This window comes from Rattus norvegicus, chromosome 4 (assembly GCF_021556685.1).
Source record: "Rattus norvegicus strain SHRSP/BbbUtx chromosome 4, alternate assembly SHRSP_T2T, whole genome shotgun sequence".
Taxonomy (NCBI): Eukaryota; Metazoa; Chordata; class Mammalia; order Rodentia; family Muridae; genus Rattus; species Rattus norvegicus.
The window spans coordinates 48,480,791-48,504,803 of record NC_141537.1 but is presented as its reverse complement, the minus strand read 5'-3'; positions in this window follow the sequence as shown (position 1 = coordinate 48,504,803).

The window sequence follows — 24,013 nt, the reverse complement described above, 5'->3', positions numbered from 1 at the left end:
AATTTGGATTTGTAATGGAATATTGTTGTGTCTCCATCTATGTGATTAAGCGTCTTACTGCATATAGTGTTGGTATCTGTGTTCTCCTAAGGTCTGCATGGCTTCTGTCCTGGATCTTCTGATTTTTAGAGCTTCTGCTGAGAAGTCAGGGATAATTCTAATAAGTCTGCCCTTATATGTTACTTAACCTTTTTCATATAGTTTTAGTATTCTTTCTTTGTTCTGTATATTTAGTGTTTTGATTATTATGTGGTGGGAGGATATCCTGTTGTGGCCCAATCTATTTAGTATTCTGTAAACTACTTGTACATTTATGGCCATCAACTGCTTCAGGATAGGGATGTTTTCTTTTATGATATTGTTGAAGATGTTTTCTGGTCCTTTGAACTGGGAATCTTTACCCACTTTCTTATATTCCTATTATTCTTAGATTTGGCCTTTTCATTGTGGCCAAAATTTTCGGGATGTTTGGATTTAGGGTCATTTTATACTTGGTGTTTTCTTGACCTATGTATCCATATCTTCTATAGCATTTTCTACACTTGAGATTCTCTCTTCTATATCTTGTATTCTGTTAGTAATCCTTGCTTCCATATTTTCTGTTCTCTTTCCTAGGTTTTCCAACTACCAAACTGCTCACATTTATAATTTTTTATTGTTTCACTTTCCATTTTTAGGTCTTGGGCAATTCTTTTCAATCCCTTCACCTGTTTGATTGTATTTTCCTATATTTCTTTAAGGGTTTAATTTGTTTCTCCTTTAAGGTTTTCTACCTATTTGCCTGTGTTATCCTGTATTTCTTTATTTTTTTTAAATCTTTCATCGGTGATTTTATTTGTTTACAGTACAAATGTTATCCCCCTTCCTGATTTCCTCTTCATGAATCCTCTATCCTATCCCCATTACCCCTGGTTCTCTGAGGGTGCTCCTGATCCCAGCAACTCATGCCTCATAGTCCTCTATGTTGGGACATCGATTTTTCACAGGACCAAGGGTCTCCCCTCCCACTGATGCCAGATAAGACTATATGAGCAATGGAGCCATGGGTCCCTTCATGTGTACTCTTTGGTTGGTGGTTTAGTCCTTGAGAGCTCTGAGGAATCTGCTTGGTTGAAATCATTGTTCTTGAAGGGGTTGCAAACCCCTTCAACTCCTTCAGTCCTTCCCCAAACTCTGACAATGGGGTGCCCGTGCTCAGTCCGATGTTGGCTGCAAGCATCCACATTTATATTGGTAATGCTTTGGCAGAGCCTATCAGGAGACAGCTATATAAAGCTACTGTGTTTGGCATCAGCAATAGTGACTGGGTTTGATGTCTGCATGGGATGGATCCCCAGGTGGGACAGTCTCTGGATGGCCTTTTCTTTAGTCTCTGCTTGATTCTTTGTCCCTGTATTTCTTTTAGACGGGAGCAATTCTGGGTTAATATTGTTGAGATGGGTGGGTGGCACCATCCTTCAAATGGTGGCCGTGGCTAAACTCTGGATGCCGTCTCTATGGGTTGTCTCTCCCCTTTGTTGGGTGTTTGAGCTAATTTCTTCCCTATTGGGTACTGGAAGCCTCTTGCTTTCCTAGCATCTGGGACTTTCCGGTGGCTCCCAACTTGAATACAAATTGATCCATTCTTACTTCCTTGCACAGAGCTCAAGACCAAGTGGATTGAAAACCTCTAAATAAAACTAGATACACTGAATCTATTAGAAGAGAAAGTGGAAAAGAGCCTTGAACAAATCTTCTATTTCTTTTTTTTTTTTTTTTTTTTTTTATTAACTTGAGTATTTCTTATATACATTTCAAGTGTTATTCCCTTTCCCGGTTTCCGGGCAAACATCCCCCTCTCCCCTCCCCTTCCTTATGGGTGTTCCCCTCCCAACCCTCCCCCCATTGCCGCCCTCCCCCCATAGTCTAGTTCACTGGGGGTTCAGTCTTAGCAGGACCCAGGGCTTCCCCTTCCACTGGTGCTCTTACTAGGATATTCATTGCTACCTATGGGGTCAGAGTCCAGGGTCAGTCCATATATAGTCTTTAGGTAGTGGCTTAGTCCCTGGAAGCTCTGGTTGCTTGACATTGTTGTACTTTTGGGGTCTCGAGCCCCTTCAAGCTCTTCCAGTTCTTTCTCTGATTCCTTCAACGGGGGACCTATTCTCAGCTCATTGGTTTGCTGCTGGCATTCGCCTCTGTATTTGCTGTATTCTGGCTGTGTCTCTCAGGAGCGATCTACATACGGCTGCTGTCGGTCTGCACTTCTTTGCTTCATCCATCTTGTACAATTGGGTGGCTGTATATGTATGGGCCACCTGTGGGGCAGGCTCTGAATGGGTGTTCCTTCAGTCTCTGTTTTAATCTTTGCCTCTCCCTTCCCAGCCAAGGGTATTCTTTTTCCTCATTTAAAGAAGGAGTGAAGCATTCACATTTTGATCATCCGTCTTGAGTTTCGTTTGTTCTAGGGATCTAGGGTAATTCAAGCATTTGGGCTAATAGCCACTTATCAATGAGTGCATACCATGTATGTCTTTCTGTGATTGGGTTAGCTCACTCAGGATGATATTTTCCAGTTCCAACCATTTGCCTACGAATTTCATAGACTCGTTGTTTTTGATAGCTGAGTAATATTCCATTGTGTAGATGTACCACATTTTCTGTATCCATTCCTCTGTTGAAGGGCATCTCGGTTCTTTCCATTTTCTGGCTATTATAAATAAGGCTGCGATGAACATAGTGGAGCACGTGTCTCTTTTATATGTTGAGGCATCTTTTGGGTATATGCCCAAGAGAGGTATAGCTGGATCCTCAGGCAGTTCAATGTCCAATTTTCTGAGGAACCTCCAGACTGATTTCCAGAATGGTTTTACCAGTCTGCAATCCCACCAACAATGGAGGAGTGTTCCTCTTTCTCCACATCCTCGCCAGCATCTGCTGTCACCTGAGTTTTTGATCTTAGCCATTCTCACTGGTGTGAGGTGAAATCTCAGGGTTGTTTTGATTTGCATTTCCCTTATGACTAAAGATGTTGAACATTTCTTTAGGTGTTTCTCAGCCATTCGGCATTCCTCAGCTGTGAATTCTTTGTTTAGCTCTGAACCCCATTTTTTAATAGGGTTATTTGTTTCCCTGCGGTCTAACTTCTTGAGTTCTTTGTATATTTTGGATATAAGGCCTCTATCTGTTGTAGGATTGGTAAAGATCTTTTCCCAGTCTGTTGGTTGCCGTTTTGTCCTAACCACCGTGTCCTTTGCCTTACAGAAGCTTTGCAGTTTTATGAGATCCCATTTGTCGATTCTTGATCTTAGAGCATAAGCCATTGGTGTTTTGTTCAGGAAATTTTTTCCAGTGCCCATGTGTTCCAGATGCTTCCCTAGTTTTTCTTCTATTAGTTTGAGTGTGTCTGGTTTGATGTGGAGGTCCTTGATCCACTTGGACTTAAGCTTTGTACAGGGTGATAAGCATGGATCGATCTGCATTCTTCTACATGTTGCCCTCCAGTTGAACCAGCACCATTTGCTGAAAATGCTATCTTTTTTCCATTGGATGGTTTTGGCTCCTTTGTCAAAAATCAAGTGACCATAGGTGTGTGGGTTCATTTCTGGGTCTTCAATTCTATTCCATTGGTCTATCTGTCTGTCTCTGTACCAATACCATGCAGTTTTTATCACTATTGCTCTGTAATACTGCTTGAGTTCAGGGATAGTGATTCCCCCTGAAGTCCTTTTATTGTTGAGGATAGCTTTAGCTATCCTGGGTTTTTTGTTATTCCAGATGAATTTGCAAATTGTTCTGTCTAACTCTTTGAAGAATTGGATTGGTATTTTGATGGGGATTGCATTGAATCTGTAGATTGCTTTTGGTAAAATGGCCATTTTTACTATATTAATCCTGCCAATCCATGAGCATGGGAGATCTTTCCATCTTCTGAGGTCTTCTTCAATTTCTTTCCTCAGTGTCTTGAAGTTCTTATTGTACAGATCTTTTACTTGCTTGGTTAAAGTCACACCGAGGTACTTTATATTATTTGGGTCTATTATGAAGGGTGTCGTTTCTTTAATTTCTTTCTCGGCTTGTTTCTCTTTTGTATAGAGGAAGGCAACTGATTTATTTGAGTTAATTTTATACCCAGCCACTTTGCTGAAGTTGTTTATCAGCTTTAGTAGTTCTCTGGTGGAACTTTTGGGATCACTTAAATATACTATCATGTCATCTGCAAATAGTGATATTTTGACTTCTTCTTTTCCGATCTGTATCCCCTTGATCTCCTTTTGTTGTCTGATTGCTCTGGCTAGAACTTCAAGAACTATATTGAATAAGTAGGGAGAGAGTGGGCAGCCTTGTCTAGTCCCTGATTTTAGTGGGATTGCTTCGAGTTTCTCTCCATTTAGTTTAATGTTAGCAACTGGTTTGCTGTATATGGCTTTTACTATGTTTAGGTATGGGCCTTGAATTCCTATTCTTTCCAGGACTTTTATCATGAAGGGGTGTTGAATTTTGTCAAATGCTTTCTCAGCATCTAATGAAATGATCATGTGGTTCTGTTCTTTCAGTTTGTTTATATGATGGATCACGTTGATGGTTTTCCGTATATTAAACCATCCCTGCATGCCTGGGATGAAGCCTACTCGATCATGGTGGATGATTGTTTTGATGTGCTCTTGAATTCGGTTTGCCAGAATTTTATTGAGTATTTTTGCGTCGATATTCATAAGGGAAATTGGTCTGAAGTTCTCTTTCTTTGTTGTGTCTTTGTGTGGTTTAGGTATAAGAGTAATTGTGGCTTCGTAGAAGGAATTCGGTAGTGCTCCATCTGTTTCAATTTTGTGGAATAGTTTGGATAATATTGGTATGAGGTCTTCTATGAAGGTTTGATAGAATTCTGCACTAAACCCGTCTGGACCTGGGCTCTTTTTGGTTGGAAGACCTTTAATGACTGCTTCTATTTCCTTAGGAGTTATGGGGTTGTTTAACTGGTTTATCTGTTCCTGATTTAACTTCGATACCTGGTATCTGTCTAGGAAATTGTCCATTTCCTGAAGATTTTCAAATTTTGTTGAATATAGGTTTTTATAGTAAGATCTGATGATTTTTTGAATTTCCTCTGAATCTGTAGTTATGTCTCCCTTTTCATTTCTAATTTTGTTAATTTGGACGCACTCTCTGTGTCCTCTCGTTAGTCTGGCTAAGGGTTTATCTATCTTGTTGATTTTCTCAAAGAACCAACTTTTGGTTCTGTTGATTCTTTCTATGGTCCTTTTTGTTTCTACTTGGTTGATTTCAGCTCTGAGTTTGAATATTTCCTGCCTTCTACTCCTCCTGGGTGTATTTGCTTCTTTTTGTTCTAGAGCTTTTAGGTGTGCTGTCAAGCTGCTGACATATGCTCTTTCCTGTTTCTTTCTGCAGGCACTCAGCGCTATGAGTTTTCCTCTTAGCACAGCTTTCATTGTGTCCCATAAGTTTGGGTATGTTGTACCTTCATTTTCATTAAATTCTAAAAAGTTTTTAATTTCTTTCTTTATTTCTTCCTTGACCAGGTTATCATTGAGTAGAGCATTGTTCAATTTCCACGTATATGTGGGCATTCTTCCCTTATTGTTATTGAAGACCAGTTTTAGGCCGTGGTGGTCCGATAGCATGCATGGGATTATCTCTATCTTTCTGTACCTGTTGAGGCCCGTTTTTTGACCAATTATATGGTCAATTTTGGAGAAAGTACCATGAGGAGCTGAGAAGAAGGTATATCCTTTTGCTTTAGGATAGAATGTTCTATAAATATCCGTTAAGTCCATTTGGCTCATGACTTCTCTTAGTCTGTCGACATCACTGTTTAATTTCTGTTTCCATGATCTGTCCATTGATGAGAGTAGGGTGTTGAAGTCTCCCACTATTATTGTGTGAGGTGCAATGTGTGTTTTGAGCTTTAGTAAGGTTTCTTTTACGTATGTAGGTGCCCTTGTATTTGGGGCATAGATATTTAGGATTGAGAGTTCATCTTGGTGGATTTTTCCTTTGATGAATATGAAGTGTCCTTCCTTATCTTTTTTGATGACTTTTAGTTGGAAATTGATTTTATTTGATATTAGAATGGCTACTCCAGCTTGCTTCTTCTGACCATTTGCTTGGAAAGTTGTTTTCCAGCCTTTCACTCTGAGGTAGTGTCTGTCTTTGTCTCTGAGGTGTGTTTCCTGTAGGCAGCAGAATGCAGGGTCCTCATTGCGTATCCAGTTTGTTAATCTATGTCTTTTTATTGGGGAGTTGAGGCCATTGATGTTGAGAGATATTAAGGAATAGTGATTATTGCTTCCATTTATATTCATATTTGGATGTGAGGTTATATTTGTGTGCTTTCATTCTCTTTGTTTTGTTGCCAAGACGATTAGTTTCTTGCTTCTTCTAGGGTATAGCTTGCCTCCTTATGTTGGGCTTTACCATTTATTATCCTTTGTAGTGCTGGATTTGTAGAAAGATATTGTGTAAATTTGGTTTTGTCATGGAATATCTTGGTTTCTCCATCAATGTTAATTGAGAGTTTTGCTGGATACAGTAACCTGGGCTGGCATTTGTGTTCTCTTAGGGTCTGTATGACATCAGTCCAGGATCTTCTGGCCTTCATAGTTTCTGGCGAGAAGTCTGGTGTGATTCTGATAGGTCTCCCTTTATATGTTACTTGACCTTTTTCCCTTACTGCTTTTAATATTCTTTCTTTATTTTGTGCGTTTGGTGTTTTGACAATTATGTGACGGGAGGTGTTTCTTTTCTGGTCCAATCTATTTGGAGTTCTGTAGGCTTCTTGTATGTCTATGGGTATCTCTTTTTTTAGGTTAGGGAAGTTTTCTTCTATGATTTTGTTGAAGATATTTACTGGTCCTTTGAGCTGGGAGTCTTCACTCTCTTCTATACCTATTATCCTGAGGTTTGATCTTCTCATTGAGTCCTGGATTTCCTGTATGTTTTGGACCAGTAGCTTTTTCCGCTTTACATTATCTTTGACAGTTGAGTCAATGGTTTCTATGGAATCTTCTGCTCCTGAGATTCTCTCTTCCATCTCTTGAATTCTGTTGGTGAGGCTTGTATCTACAGCTCCTTGTCTCTTCTTTTGGTTTTCTATATCCAGGGTTGTTTCCATGTGTTCTTTCTTGATTGCTTCTATTTCCATTTTTAATTCCTTCAACTGTTTGATTGTGTTTTCCTGGAATTCTTTCAGGGATTTTTGCGATTCCTCTCTGTAGGCTTTTACTTGTTTATTAATGTTTTCCTGTGCTTCCCTAAGTGTGTTCATGTCTTTCTTGAAGTCCTCCAGCATCATGATCAAATATGATTTTGTAACTAGATCTTGCTTTTCTGGTGTGTTTGGATATTCCATGTTTGTTTTGGTGGGAGAATTGGGCTCCGATGATGGCATGTAGTCTTGGTTTCTGTTGCTTGGGTTCCTGCGCTTGCCTCTCGCCATCAGATTATCTCTAGTGTTACTTTGTTCTGCTATTTCTGACAGTGGCTAGACTGTCCTATAAGCCTGTGTGACAGGAGTGCTGTAGACCTGTTTTCCTCTCTTTCAGTCAGTTATGGGGACAGAGTGTTCTGCTTTCTGGCGTGTAGTTTTTCCTCTCTACAGGTCTTCAGCTGTTCCTGTGGGCCTGTGTCTTGAGTTCACCAGGCAGCTTTCTTGCAGCAGAAAATTTGGTCTTACCTGTGGTCCCGAGGCTCAGGTTCGCTCGTGGGGTGCTGTCCAGGGGCTCTCTGCAGCGGCAGCAACCAGGAAGACCTGTGCCGCCCCTTCCGGGAGCTTCAGTGCACCAGGGTTCCAGATGGTCTTTGGCTTTTTCCTCTGGCGTCCGAGATGTGTGTGCAGGGAGCAGTCACTTCTGGTTTCCCAGGCTTGTCTGCCTCTCTGAAGGTTTAGCTCTCCCTCCCACGGGATTTGGGTGCAGAGAGCAAATCTTCTATTTCTTTAAATTAATTGTTTAGGTATTTTTTTATATTTTTCTTTTATTGGATTTTTTATTTATACTTTAAATGTTATCCCCCTTCCTAGTTTCCCCTCCAGAAACCTGCTATCTCACCCTGCTTCTATGAGAGTTCTTCCCCCACCTACTCACCCACTCCCTCCTACCTCCCAGCTCTGACATTCCCCTACACTGGGGTATTGAGCCTTGACAGGAAGGACCAAGAGACTCTCCTCCTATTGATGCCCCACAAGGCCATCCTCTGCTACATATGTGGCTGGAGCCGTAGGTCCATCCCTGTGTACTCTTGGGATGATGGGTTAGTCCATAGGAGCTCTGGAGGGGGGAGGGATCTGATTGGCTGATATTGTTGTTTTACTTATGGAGTTGCAAACCCCTTCAGCTCCTTCAGTCCTTTCTATAACTCCTCCATTTGGGACCTCATTCTCAGTCCAATGGTTGGCTGAGAACATCTACCTCTGTATTTGTCAGGCTGGCAAGGTCTCTTAGGAGACAGACATATCAGGCTCCTGTCAGCATGCATTTCTTGGCATCTGCAATATTGTCTGCAAGTATGGCTGTAGATGGACTGGATTCCCAAGTGGAGCAGTCTCTGGTTGGCCTTTCCTTCACTCTCTGTTCTACATTTTGTCTCCACATTTCCTCATGTGATTACTCTTGTTCCCTCTTCTAAGAAGTATGGAAACATCCACACTTTGGTCTTACTTCTTCTTGAGCTCAATGTGGCCTCTGAATTGTATTTTGGGTATTCTAAGACCTCTATTATCTTCCTGAGATGAGATATAAGGTCAGAATCTTGATCTTCAGTTGTGTTAGTATATCCAGGCCTTGCTATGGTAGGAGAACTGGGCTCTGATACTAAATTGCATTGGCTTCTTTTGATTTCATTCTTGTCCTCATCTTTTGCAATCTGGTTGTTTCTATTGTTAACTGGCTTGGCTGTCTTTATTTGGGGAATGCTCCTTGAAGGCAGGAGCTATGTGTCCCAGGTTAGAGCAATCTTCCTGGGACACAGGCAGGGCCCTGGGGTTGGGGAGCAGGCAGAAGATCTGCCATACATGATGGTGGAGGTGTAGACTGAAATGGTGATGATGATCTGGCAGGGCCTGACTGATCCCATATCTGCTGGGTTGTTGGTGAGGGTATGGGTCTTACCTGTGTCCCTGGTTAGATTAGACTTCTTGGGAAAGAGGTAGGGCTGTCAGGGCTGGATGTAGATGGAGGTAGATACTGGAAGGGCCCAGTTCTTTTATTTTAAAGCAGCTAATATTAGATGCCATTTTGGATTAAGAAAAAATTATTAAAATTACTATTGACCTTTCTTTTTTATTTTCCTTTATTTTTATTGTTACCATATTCATTTTATTTTTTATTTTTAAATTCATTTCACTCTCATACAATATATCCTGACTCTTTCCTTCCCTTATTGTCCTTCCTCTGCTCCGTTCTTTCTCTTCTTCTCCTCCTCCATTTTTCTTCACTCCTTCCATTCCCCATGATCCACTGATTCTTCATTCTCTTCAGAAAAGAAGTCCCAGTTATATCAACCAAACAAGGGATAACAAAATTCAGTAAGACTAGAAATAAACACTCATGCATTTATATCCTGGCTAGACAAGGCAACCCAGTTGGAGAAAGAAGATCCAACTAGTAGACAAAAAGAGAGATACCTAATCCCATTATTAGAATTCCAAAGCAAAGCAAAGGAAAGCAAAACAAACAAACCAACAAAAACCAACCCAAGCTAAACAACCATAGCTACATGCAAAGGATCTAGCTCAGACCCATACAAACTGCTTGTTGTCACTTCAGTATCTATAAACCTATAGGAGCCCCTTTTAGTTGATTCTGTTGACCATGTTCTCCTGGTGTCCTTAAAGCCTCTGGATCCTATAATATGTCCTTTCATAATCTGTTTGGTTCTATGATCTCTCCCTAATGGCTATATGTCTCTTTCTTTGCTGCCATCACAGGCCACAGGAAGCCTTTCTGATACCAGTTGGGCAAGTAGGCACCAATCTATGAGTATAGCAGGATACCATTAGGATCCCTTTCATTGACTTTTTCAGTCATGTTTAACTTATTAGCTCTCTGGGCTATCCAGTATCCAGCTGCTGGTTCCTTCAGACATTGTTAGGCATGATCTCTCTCTCTCTCTCTCTCTCTCTCTCTCTCTCTCTCTCTCTCTAAATATATATATATATGTATACATATATATATATATATATATATATATATATATACATACATACATACCTGGGCCTCAAGTTGAACCATTCATTGTTTGATCACTCCTATAAATTCTGCAACACTATTGCCCCAGCTTATCTTGAAGGCAGGACAGGTTATAGGTCTAAAGTTTCATGTTTTGGTTGATGTCTCAGTCTTACCATTAGAAACCTTGCCTGGTTACAGAAGTTGGACCAACTCATGCTCTGTATTATCCATTACTAGGAGTTCTCCTGCATTAGGTTTCAACATTGCCCCAATGAGTGCACCCAATTCCAGGTGTCTCTCCCTGTACTCTCTCCATAATCCTCCCCCCTCATCCAACCCTTCCTATTCCCATCCTCACCTGATTTCATTTAACCCACAGAATTTACTCTATTTCCCCTTTCCAGGAAGACTCATATGTCCCTACTAGAGCCCTCCTTGTACCTTAGCCTCTCTGGGTCTTTGGTTTGTAACATGATGATCCTTTACTTTATGGTTAATAATTTACTCACTTATAATTGAGTATACACCGTATTTGTCTTTCTGGGTCTAAGTTCCCTCATCCAGGATAATTTTTTCTAATGACATTCATTTTCCTGTCAATTTTATGATGTCATTTTTTTCTATTAGCTGAGTAATATTCCATTGTGTAAATGTATCACACTTTCTTTATCCATTCTTCAGTCGAGGTACATCTAGGTTGTTTCCAGTTTCTGGTTAGTATTAATAAACTTGCTATGAACATAGTAGAGTAAGTGTTTTTCTGGTACAGTGGGACATTTTTGACCTTTATGCCAAGCAATGGTATAGCTGGGTCTTGGGGTAGATATATTCTAAATATTTTTTAGGAACCACCATATCGTTTTCCAAAGTAGCTATGTGAGTTTCCATTCATCAGCAATGAAGGAGCGTTCCCCTTCCTCACTTCATGTTGTAGTAATCAGGAGCTGTTGCTTGTGTTTTGATGTGTGGAATCTCAGAGTCATTTTCATTTGTATTTCCCTGATGGCTAAGGATATTTCAATTGGTTCTTTGGCCATTTGAGATTATTCTGTGGAGAATTCTCTCTTTAGATCTGTACAGTATTTTTTTAATTAGGTTATTTGGTTTGTTGATGGCTACTTCTGCGAATTCTTTATATATTTTGGCAGTTAGCCCTCTGTCAGATGTGAGGTTGGTAGAGATCTCTTTCCATTATGTTGGCTGCTGTGTTGTCCTATTGACAATGTCTTTTGCCTTATGGAGGCTTTGTAGTTTCATGAATTTTCACTTACTAATTTATGGCCTTGAGTTTTATGCAGTATAGTGAATGTGGATCTAATTGCATTCTTCTACCTGTAGACATCCAATTAGACCAATACTTTTGTTGAAGATACTTTCTTTTTATTGTATAATTTTATATGATTTTCTTTATCAAAAATGTGGTGTTCATTTTGTGTGGATTTACATCTAAGTTTTTTATTGAGTTCAATGTATCAACCTGTTTATTTTTTACCAATACCATGAGGCTTTTCTTACTATAGTTCTGTACTAGAGCTTGAAATGAGAGATGGTGTTACCTCCAGAAGCTCTTTTATTGTTCAAGATTGTTTTAGCTCTCCTGGCTTTTTCATTTCTCCACAGGAAGTTGTGTTCTTCAAGGTGAACAAAGAATTTTGTTGGAATTTTGATGGACCTTTCAGTGACTCTGTAGATTACAGCTCATAAAATGGCCATTTTTATGATGTTAATCCTGTTGATCCATGAGCATAGGAAATGTTTTTATCTTCTGATATCTTTAATTTCTTTCTTTAAAGCCTTGAACTTTGTTATGACATAATTTTTGTTTGTTCATCTAGGGTTATCTCAAGTTATTTTATAATATTTATGGTTATTGTGAAGAGTACTCGTCGCTGCTCTCTTTTTCAGTCTATTTGTTATTTGTATAATGAAGACTAGTAAATTCTAGTTAATTTTGTATCCATCCATTTGTGGGCCTTTCAATGAATAATGCCATTTTTCCAGTATTGAATTATGTTGAAGCAAAGCAAGCATAAAAATGCAGAATATAGAAAGAAGTTTTAGAAATTACCAAATGTAAATCACTGGTTGGTATAATTTAATGTTAATTATAAGCTGTTTATCTGTTGCCCTAGCCCTCAAGCCCCCTAGACAGTCCTTGGGAGTTTGCAGTAAGGAGGCACAGAATCAAAGACAGATTCCCCAGAGGCACATAAGCAGCAGAAGCAGACTCAGTTAATAAAATAGTGAAGGGTGCCTATATAACCTCTGCGCATGTCCCATCGGGCAGTAACTGTTTGTCCTGCATGGCTGGCACCAGCTGATTGGCTCTCCGGTCACATGCTCTGTTTGTCTCCAGGTGTCAGGAAGGTTCATAGATTAGTGAATGTGGAAGTGCCTGCTTCGCATGTGTGGGCCATTGCGAGTCAGAACATGACTCACTACTCCTTCATTTGTCTTTTCTAATACATCACTGTTTTGTCAAAACTGTGAAAATGTTTGAATATCAACTACAAATTATTCCCTTCAATCCACAAAAGAGAGAATGCAAAGCAAACCATTCCTTTCGGCTGTGCCCAGTGAATGAATCTCTTGATAATGTTATGGATTCTCTATAGTGACAGAATATTTTGACTAAAATGATAATGTTGCAGATGGTTCATGCTAGAACCATCCTCATATTCAGTAAAATAAGCCAGAAAAAGAAAGGCAAGTGGTGCATGAGCCTACACATATTGGTAAATAAAAAGTTAATGTTGCAGAAATTGGTGAGAGAAATTGGTGAGTTACCAAAGGCTTTTGAGAGAAGCAGACACAGAGAAATGGGGAAGGTTGACCAGTGGTTATTAACATAAGTTGGATAGGAGTAAGTACTTAAGGAAGTCATATAATAGGATGATAATGAGTAGCAATTGAGTACAGTGTATTTTATAACATTAGAACAAAGTTCCTTGAATGTTTTATAAGTAAATGAAAGGTGACTGAGGAAATTGTTCAGTGTGATTATACAATGTATTATGTAAGACAACATCGTATGTATATATCAAAATGGAATATGTATCCCATTAATATATGTACAAGTTTTGTGTCTTTAATATTTCAGATAAAAGAAAACTAAGAAAAAAAAACAGTTGACATGGCCTACTGGAGACACTGACATCCTTAGAGTTTTGGTCAGTTTTATTCCCCTAGTTAGTATTAATTTCGATATCACTATAATGGTACTTATCAACTTCCTAGCTACCATGAAGATGAAAAAAATGAAATCAGAAGTGAGAGAGCAGGGCTGGAGTGATGGCTCAGTGGTTAAGAGCACTGACTGCTCTTCCAGAGGTCCTGAGTTCAATTCCCAGCAACCACATCTGAGTGTATTCATATACATGAAATAAATAAATACATATTTTAAAAAAAATTGAGAGAGCACCCTCTTAGGGGCAAAGAGGGGGAGGAGTGGAGGATTCCTATAGGGGAGACCAGGAAGTGGGAAAACATTTGAAATTTAGACAAATAAAATGATTAATAAATAAAAAATATTTGTAATAATATGGCTAGCATATGTGTTGATGAAATGGTTAGTAATTCTACGTTTTATAGGGCAAGAAGAATGTGTATCTTAGTATAGAAATGGTTATATATGCTTAATAGTCAATGTCACATATTTCCTATATACAAGAGTCCCTAAAAGATGGAGACTTATGGAATATACTGCTATGTAAATAGTATTTGATAAAAGCTCTTACCAGGTTTCAGGCTTTCACTGTATAAGTAAATATGTAAACAAACAATTTGCAACAATCTAAGTTTTTGAATCCAAAATACGATGCTAATACAATCTTGATAGACTTCCAGTAAATCTGCATGGCACTTGTATGGCCAAAATAAGCCTCCCAGGATAATACCGCAGGCGGAGTGGAGCCAGAGAGACAAGGTCACACTCAGTGTCCACTGCTTCTGTGCCCTGATGCTGAGGGCACACAAGGACTTTTCCACTATTGACACTGAGTGTCCTCTGGAGCTCTATGGGTTTTGCAGGCAACAACACAGGCATAGATCGTTCTCCTTTGAGTTTGTAATTTTATTTTTCAAGCATGCTTTAATAATATCATTGAGTTAAGTGCTTTGTTATTTGTTTCTTAAGAGCAAAGGTAAAATTTGGTGACCCTCACATGAACCCAATTAATGCTGATGCTTCACTTAACCTGTTCTTCCCGATTATTCTTCCTGTTTCACTGTGTACTGCCAGTATTCTTCTAGCCTTCTTCCTTTGAAATATCAATTCCTTAGCCCTTTTAGTTTTCTAAAATCTGCAGGTACTCTTATTTAAACCCACCTATCTAAAGACTCAAAGCTAGGATACACATAGGAAAGAGAAAATGTAGCATTTCTGAGTTTTCTCATGTAGAATGATTATATCTTCCTCCATTTACCTGCAGATTTCACTATTTCACATTTGTATATAGTGCAGTAGAACTCCATTGTGCATATGCACCACATTTTCATTATTTATGTATGAAATGATGACCATATAGATGATTTCCATTTCCTCCTGCTGTGAACAGAGCAGCAATGAACATGGAAGAGACAGTTGTCTGGTGGAATATAGATCCTGTGATCAGGAGTAGATTTGTTTCTAATACCATGCAGAAACACAAAAATGATTTCCATATTGGCAGCACAAATTTGCACGCCCAGTAGTGTGGTCAGCTTGGACACATTAATCATAAACTATGAATTACCAATAACATATGGGTGCCACATTATGGAACGAATTAACAATATTTCCCTTGGTGCCCTTTGACTGAGAGTAAGTTCAGATTTGAATTCTCTACATCACAGTCCCTGTGTCTTTGGTCCTCGGTTGCATGAATCTAAATGTGTGCCTGCCTGAAAGCAATCCTGTGAATTAGCAGCTGTGTCCGTGTGTAACTCTGTGTGTCTATCCCTAACAAAGGGCTTTCCATTTGTATTTAATGAACATCACAGGAAGCATTGTGTAGAGAAGAAATAAGGGACACTTTAAAGAAATCTTTAACAAAATTTCACAAGAAATTTAGTCACTGGTACTAACAGACCCCAACTGACATAGATTTCAAAAAGTACTATAAGGATCATCCTCTAACAATCTGTATCTCAATGTTGTGTTCAATATTATTCACAAATGAAATGTTCAATTGATTTCAACCTCTGTATTTGCTGATTTCAGCAAATGGTACACATGCATTATTCTGTTTTAGCAGCATAAAAGAGTACACATTTTAAGGTTCTAATGTGAGAATTTAGGTGGTAGAAGTTGATTACATGAGAAATCCAAGGCAAATAAGCTTGTTACACTCTTCTCATAAAACAACTCCAAAGTGATAGTTTTGTTTTATTATACAATATTTTTTGCTGTATTTTTAAAATGATTAATCAATCAATCAATTAATAAATAAAAACCTAGCCACTAAGGTAAAGATAAACAATTGAACTGTTATATCTGCTGAGAGAAGAAAATCAGATTTCTACAATAGAGTAACATGAACTACCCCAGGACATGCCTTATACTTAGGAGTAGTTGATCAACAAAGGGTAGACTCCACAATTTTTTGTGTACTTTTATTTGGTTATACTGGAGTGTTTTGTTTTGTTTCTGTGGGGGTGTAATTTTATACTGTTTTCTTGGCTTGGGGAGATTTTGTTGTATTGGGTTTTTGTTTGGTTTTTGAGAAAGAACTTAAAGTTGGTGGGTAGGAAGGGGAAGAGGATTGAGAAAGACTTAAATGAAAGGAAGAATATGACTGAAATTTATTTAAATTAAAAGTTGTTTTAAATGATAAAAATAAGATATAAATAATTTAAAAAATATTCTGGATAGTTCTTAGTAATCCCTGCTCCCCTTAAAAGAAAGAATTATATGTATATGAGTGCATAAGCTATTATTTTATATTTTCTAGTCATTCATGTAAGCCTATCTCAATTCTACTGGCAAAAATACAAATGTAAATTAAGGGAAAATAATTGAATAAGTTTCCATTTCTTTCTAAAATAGTCCTTCAATTGCTTTACATTCAGAAATATATTTGTACGCTATAAAGTAAAAATTCATATTCAAAATGGGAAGAAAATTTCCAAACAACCAACCAACCAAACAAACAAAAGAAGCAGGTTAAACAAGCAAGTCGAGTAAATAGAGGGAGAGGAGTGTCTCGAGTGACCTTTAATAACTTTGGCTCTGAGCTCTAGTGCAAGTTCTAGTTTCTTACAGTGCAACAGATATATCATATTCATAATATATATTCATAATATTGCATCTCCACAACACACAAGTGAATCAGCAAGTTTTCTCCCCTTGCATCCATATCAGAATGATGGCACTGATTTCTTGATATTTACTACTCAGACCCAGCATACAACCTCATAATCTGCATTTGTGAGAGGAGGAAGGACAGTGAGAGTACAGGAATTAAGACAAATACTTAAAAATTAGATCTTACCAAATTAAAAAAAAATATATCTGAACAACAATGTAGAACGGCAAAATCTTCATCACTGACAAATCTGACAGGATTACGGTCTAGGAAATATGAATACAAAGAATTAAATAAAATCAAACAAACTAAAACTCCAAATTCAGTTAATAAATTTGGAGCATGGAATTAGAGAGGTCTCGAAATAAAAATAAAAATAAAAATGGCAAACTATTTTTTAAAAAAATGGTACCATCTTTAACCAAAAGAAAAATGAAAATTAACCCAACACTGAAATCCATTTTTTGTATGTCATTGTTTTTATAAGGTATCTACAGTTTCTAATTATAAATGTGTGTTTTCTTTTTTTTTATTAACTTGAGTATTTCTTATATACATTTCGAGTGTTATTCCCTTTCCCGGTTTCCGGGCAAAAATCCCCCTCCCCCTTCCCCCCTCCCCTTCCTTCTGGGTATTCCCCTCCCAACCCTCCCCCCATTTCCGCCCTCCCCCCATAGACTAGTTCACTGGGGGTTCAGTCTTAGCAGGACCCAGGGCTTCCCCTTCCACTGGTGCTCTTACTAGGATATTCATTGCTACCTATGAGGTCAGAGTCCAGGGTCAGTCCATGTATAGTCTTTAGGTAGTGGCTTAGTCCTAGGAAGCTCTGGTTGCTTGACATTGTTGTACATATGGGGTCTCGAGCCCCTTCAAGCTCTTCCAGTTCTTTCTCTGATTCCTTCAACGGGGGTTCTATTCTCAGTTCAGTGGTTTGCTGCTGGCATTCGCCTCTGTATTTGCTGTATTCTGGCTGTGTCTCTCAGGAGCGATCTACATCCGGCTCCTGTCAGTCTGCACTACTTTGCTTCATCCATCTTGTCTAACTGGGTGGCTGTATATCTATGGGTCACATGTGGGGCAGGCTCTGAATGGGTGTTCCTTCTGTGTCTGTTTTAATCTTTGCCTCTCTCTTCCCTGCCAAGGGTATTCTTGTTCCCCTTTTAAAGAAGGCGTGAAACATTCACATTTTGATCGTCCGTCTTGAGATTCATTTGTTCTAGGCATCTAGGGTAATTCAAGGATTTGGGCTAATAGCCACTTATACATGAGTGCTTACCATGTATGTCTTTCTGTGATTGGGTTAGCTCACTCAGGATAATATTTTCCAGTTCCAACCATTTGCCTACGAATTTCATAAAGTCGTTGTTTTTGATAGCTGAGTAATAATCCATTGTGTAGATGTACCACATTTTCTGTATCCATTCCTCTGTTGAAGGGCATCTGGGTTCTTTCCAGTTTCTGGCTATTATAAATAAGGCTGTGATGAACATAGTGGAGCACATGTCTTTTTTATATGTTGGGGCATCTTTTGGGAATATGCCCAAAAGAGGTATAGCTGGATCCTCAGGCAGTTCAATGTCCAATTTTCTGAGGAACCTCCAGACTGATTTCCAGAATGGTTGTACCAGTCTGCAATCCCACCAACAATGGAGGAGTGTTCCTCTTTCTCCACATCCTTGTCAGCATCTGCTGTCACCTGAGTTTTTGATCTTAGCCATTCTCACTGGTGTGCGGTGAAATCTCAGGGTTGTTTTAATTTGCATTTCCCTTATGACTAAATATGTTGAACATTTCTTTAGGTGTTTCTCAGCCATTCGGCATTCCTCAGCTGTGAATTGTTTGTTTAGCTCTGAACCCCATTTTTAATAGGGTTATTTGTCTCCCTGCGGTCTAACTTTCGAGTTCTTTGTATATTTTGGATATAAGGCCTCTATCTGTTGTAGGATTGGTAAAGATCTTTTCCCAATCTGTTGGTTGCTGTTTTGTCCTAACCACAGTGTCCTTTGCCTTACAGAAGCTTTGCAGTTTTATGAGATCCAATTTGTCGATTCTTGATCTTAGAGCATAAGCCATTGGTGTTTTGTTCAGGAAATTTTTTCCAGTGCCCATGTGTTTCAGATGCTTCCCTAGTTTTTCTTCTATTAGTTTGAGTTTGTCTGGTTTGATGTGGAGGTCCTTGATCCACTTGGACTTAAGCTTTGTACAGGGTGATAAGCATGGATCGATCTGCATTCTTCTACATATTGACCTCCAGTTGAACCAGCACCATTTGCTGAAAATGCTATCTTTTTTCCATTGGATGGTTTTGGCTCCTTTGTCAAAAATCAAGTGCCCATAGGTGTGTGGGTTCATTTCTGGGTCTTCAATTCTATTCCATTGGTCTATCTGTCTGTCTCTGTACCAATACCATGCAGTTTTTATCACTATTGCTCTGTAATACTGCTTGAGTTCAGGGATAGTGATTCCCCCTGAATTCCTTTTATTGTTGAGGAGAGTTTTAGCTATCCTGGGTTTTTTGTTATTCCAGATGAATTTGCAAATTGTTCTGTCTAACTCTTTGAAGAATTGGATTGGTATTTTGATGGAGATTGCATTGAACCTGTAGATCGCTTTTCGTAAAATGGCCGTTTTACTATATTGATCCTGCCAATCCATGAGCATGGGAGATCTTTCCATCTTCTAAGGTCTTCTTCAATTTCTTTCTTCAGTGTCTTGAAGTTCTTATTGTACAGATCTTTTACTTGCTTGGTTAAAGTCACACCGAGGTACTTTATATTATTTGGGTCTATTATGAAGGGTGTCGTTTCCCTAATTTCTTTCTCGGCTTGTTTCTCTTTTGTGTAGAGGAAGGCTACTGATTTATTTGAGTTAATTTTATACCCAGCAACTTTGCTGAAGTTGTTTATCAGCTTTAGTAGTTCTCTGGTGGAACTTTTGGGATCACTTAAATATACTATCATGTCATCTGCAAATAGTGATATTTTGACTTCTTCTTTTCCGATCTGTATCCCTTTGATCTCCTTTTGTTGTCTGATTGCTCTGGCTACAACTTCAAGAACTATATTGAATAAGTACGGAGAGAGTGGTCAGCCTTGTCTAGTCCCTGATTTTAGTGGGATTGCTTCAAGTTTCTCTCCATCTAGTTTAATGTTAGCAACTGGTTTGCTGTATATGGCTTTTACTATGTTTAAGTATGGGCCTTGAATTCCTATTCTTTCCAGGACTTTTTTCATGAAGGGGTGTTGAATTTTGTCAAATGCTTTCTCAGCATCTAATGAAATGATCATGTGGTTTTGTTCTTTCAGTTTGTTTATATAATGGATCACGTTGATGGTTTTCCGTATATTAAACCATCCCTGCATGCCTGGGATGAAGCCTACTTGATCATGGTGGATGATTGTTTTGATATGCTCTTGGATTCCGTTTGCCAGAATTTTATTGAGTATTTTTGCGTCGATATTCATAAGGGAAATTGGTCTGAAGTTCTCTTTCTTTGTTGTGTCTTTGTGTGGTTTAGGTATAAGAGTAAATGTGGCTTCATAGAAGGAATTCGGTAGTGCTCCATCTGTTTCAATTTTGTGGAATAGTTTGGATAATATTGGCATGAGGTCTTCTATGAAGGTCTGATAGAATTCTGCACTAAACCCGTCTGGGCCTGGGCTCTTTTTGGTTGGGAGACCTTTAATGACTGCTTCTATTTCCTTAGGAGTTATGGGGTTGTTTAACTGGTTTATCTGTTCCTGATTTAACTTCGGTACCTGGTATCTGTCTAGGAAATTGTCCATTTCCTGCAGATTTTCAAGTTTTGTTGAATATAGGCTTTTATAGTAAGATCTGTTGATTTTTTGAATTTCCTCTGAATCTGTAGTTATGTCTCCCTTTTCATTTCTGATTTTGTTAATTTGGACACACTCTCTGTGTCCTCTCGTTAGTCTGGGTAAGGGTTTATCTATCTTGTTGATTTTCTCAAAGAACCAACTTTTGGTTCTGTTGATTCTTTCTATGGTCCTTTTTGTTTCTACTTGGTTAATTTCAGCTCTGAGTTTGATTATTTCCTGCCTTCTACTCCTCCTGGGTGTATTTGCTTCTTTTTGTTCTAGAGCTTTTAGGTGTGCTGTCAAGCTGCTGACATATGCTCTTTCCTGTTTCTTTCTGCAGGCACTCAGCGCTATGAATTTTCCTCTTAGCACAGCCTTCATTGTGTCCCATAAGTTTGGGTATGTTGTACCTTCATTTTCATTAAATTCTAAAAAGTCTTTAATTTCTTTCTTTATTTCTTCCTTGACCAGGTTATCATTGAGTAGAGCATTGTTCAATTTCCACGTATATGTGGGCATTCTTCCCTTATTGTTATTGAAGACCAGTTTTAGGCCGTGGTGGTCCGATAGCACGCATGGGATTATTTCTATCTTTCTGAACCTGTTGAGGCCCGTTTTTTGACCAATTATATGGTCAATTTTGGAGAAAGTACCATGAGGAATTGAGAAGAAGGTATATCTTTTTGCTTTAGGATAGAATGTTCTCTAAATATCCATTAAGTCCATTTGGCTCATGACTTCTCTTAGTCTGTCGACATCACTGTTTAATTTCTGTTTCCATGATCTGTCCATTGATGAGAGTGGGGTGTTGAAATCTCCTACTATTATTGTATGAGGTGCAATGTGTGTTTTGAGCTTTAGTAAGGTTTCTTTTACGTATGTAGGTGCCCTTGTATTTGGGGCATAGATATTTAGGATTGAGAGTTCATCTTGGTGGATTTTTCCTTTGATGAATATGAAGTGTCCTTCCTTATCTTTTTTGATGACTTTTAGTTGAAAATTGATTTTATCTGATATTAGAATGGCTACTCCAGCTTGCTTCTTCCGACCATTTGCTTGGTTAGTTGTTTTCCAGCCTTTCACTCTGAGGTAGTGTCTGTCTTTGTCTCTTAGGTGTGTTTCCTGTAGGCAGCAGAATGCAGGGTCCTCGTTGCGTATCCAGTTTGTTAATCTATGTCTCTTTATTGGGGAGTTGAGGCCATTGATGTTGAGAGATATTAAGGAATAGTGATTATTGCTTTCTGTCGTATTCATATTTGGATGTGAGGTTATGTTTGTGTGCTTTTCTTCTCTTTGTTTCGTTGCCAAAACGATTAGTTTCTTGCTTCTTCTAGGGTATAGCTTGCCTCCTTATGTTGGGCTTTACCATTTATTATCCTTTGTAGTGCTGGATTTGTAGAAAGATATTGTGTAAATTTGTTTTTGTCATGGAATATCTTGGTTTCTCCATCTATGTTAATTGAGAGTTTTGCAGGATACAGTAACCTGGGCTGGCATTTGTGTTCTCTTAGCGTCTGTATGACATCTGTCCAGGATCTTCAGGTCTTCATAGTTTCTGGCGAAAAGTCTGGTGTGATTCTGATAGGTGTGCCTTTATATGTTACTTGACCTTTTTCCCTTACTGCTTTTAATATTCTTTCTTTATTTTGCGCGTTTGGTGTTTTGATAATTATGTGACGGGAGGTGTTTCTTTTCTGGTCCAATCTATTTGGAGTTCCGTAGGCTTTTTGTATGCCTATGGGTAACTCTTTTTTTAGGTTAGGGAAGTTTTCTTCTATGATTTTGTTGAAGATATTTACTGGTCCTTTGAGCTGGGAGTCTTCACTCTCTTCTATACCTATGATCCTTAGGTTTGATCTTCTCATTGAGTCCTGGATTTCCTGTATGTTTTGGACCAGTAGCTTTTTCCGCTTTACATTATCTTTGACAGTTGAGTCAATGATTTCTATGGAATCTTCTGCTCCTGAGATTCTCTCTTCCATCTACTGTATTCTGTTGGTGAAGCTTGTATCTACAGCTCCTTGTCTCTTCTTTTGGTTTTCTATATCCAGGGTTGTTTCCATGTGTTCTTTCTTGATTGCTTCTATTTCCATTTTTAATTCCTTCTACTGTTTGATTGTGTTTCCCGGAATTCTTTCAGGGATTTTTGAGACTCCTCTCTATGGCATTCTACTTGTTTAATTATGATTTCCTGGAATTCTTTCAGGGATTTTTGTGACTCCTCTTTATGGGCTTCTACTTGTTTAATTATGTTTTCCTGGAATTCTTTCAGGCATTTTTGTGATTCCTCTCTGTAGGCTTCTACTTGTTCTCTAAGGGAGTTCTTCACGTCTTTCTTGAAGTCCTCCAGCATCATGATCAAATATGATTTTGAACTAGATCTTGCTTTTCTGGTGTGTTTGGATATTCCATGTTTGTTTTGGTGGGAGAATTGGGCTCCGATGGTGCCATGTAGTCTTGGTTTCTGTTGCTTGGGTTCCTGCGCTTGCCTCTTGCCATCAGATTATCTCTAGTGTTACTTTGTTCTGCTATTTCTGACAGTGGCTAGACTGTCCTATAAGCCTGTGTGTCAGGAGTGCTGTAGACCTGTTTTCCTGTTTTTTTTTTTCAGCCTGTTATGGCGACAGAGTGTTCTGCTTTCGGGTGTGTAGTTTTCCCTCTCTACAGGTCTTCAGCTGTTCCTGTGGGCCTGTGTCTTGAGTTCACCAGACAGGTCTCTTGCAGCAGAAAAGTTGGTCTTACCTGTGGTCCCGAAGCTCAAGTTTGCTCGCGGGGTGCTGCCCAATAGCTCTCCGCGGCAGCAGCAACCAGGAAGATGTGTTTTTTCTTATATTCTTGTTTTAAATTGTGTTTATTTTTTTTACACTCCAGATTTTATTCCCCTCCTGGTTCAGCCTCTGGCTGTTCCCTACCACATACCTCCTCCCTGCCACCTGCCTCTCTGTCTCCAACAGGATGTCCCACCCACCCTCACCCCACCAGACTTCCTCACACCCTGGGGCCTCCAGTCTCTGAGGGTTAGGAGCATCTTCTCTGACTGAACTCAAATCTTGCAGGCCTCTTTGGGGCCTCATATCAGCTGGTATATGCTGCCTGGTTGGTGGTCCAGTGACTGAGTGTCTCCCAAATCCAGGTTAAATTGAAACTGCTGGTCTTTTTTACAGGGTCCTGCTCCACTTCAGCTTTCTCCAGCTTTTCCCTAACTCAACCAGAGGGGTCAGCAGCTTCTGTTCATATGTTTGGTGTAAATATCTGCATCTGACTCTCTCAGCTGCTTGTTTGGTCTTTCAGAGGGCAGTCATGTTAGGTCCCTCTTTGTGAATGTTCTATAACCACAGCAATAGTGTCAGGCCTTGGGAACTCCTGTAGAGGTGGATCCCACTTTGGGCCTGTTGCTGGACCTACTTTTTCTCAGGCTTCTCTCCATTTGCATCCCTGCATTTCTTTCAGACAGAAACAATCATGGGTCAGAGTTTTGACTGTGGGATAGCAACCCCATCTCTCACTTGATGCCCTGTCTTTCTGCTGGAGGTTGGCTCTACAAGTTCCCTCTCCCCACTTTAGGGCTTTACATCCAAGGTCCCTTCCTTTGAGTCCTGAGCGTCTCTTGCCTCCCAGGTCTCTGGTACATTCCAGAGGGTCCTCCCTACCTCCTACCTCTAAAGGTTGCTTGTCTCCATTCTTTCTGCTGTCCCTTGGAGCTTCAGTCCTTTGCCCCCAACCAATACCAGATCATGTTCCCCTC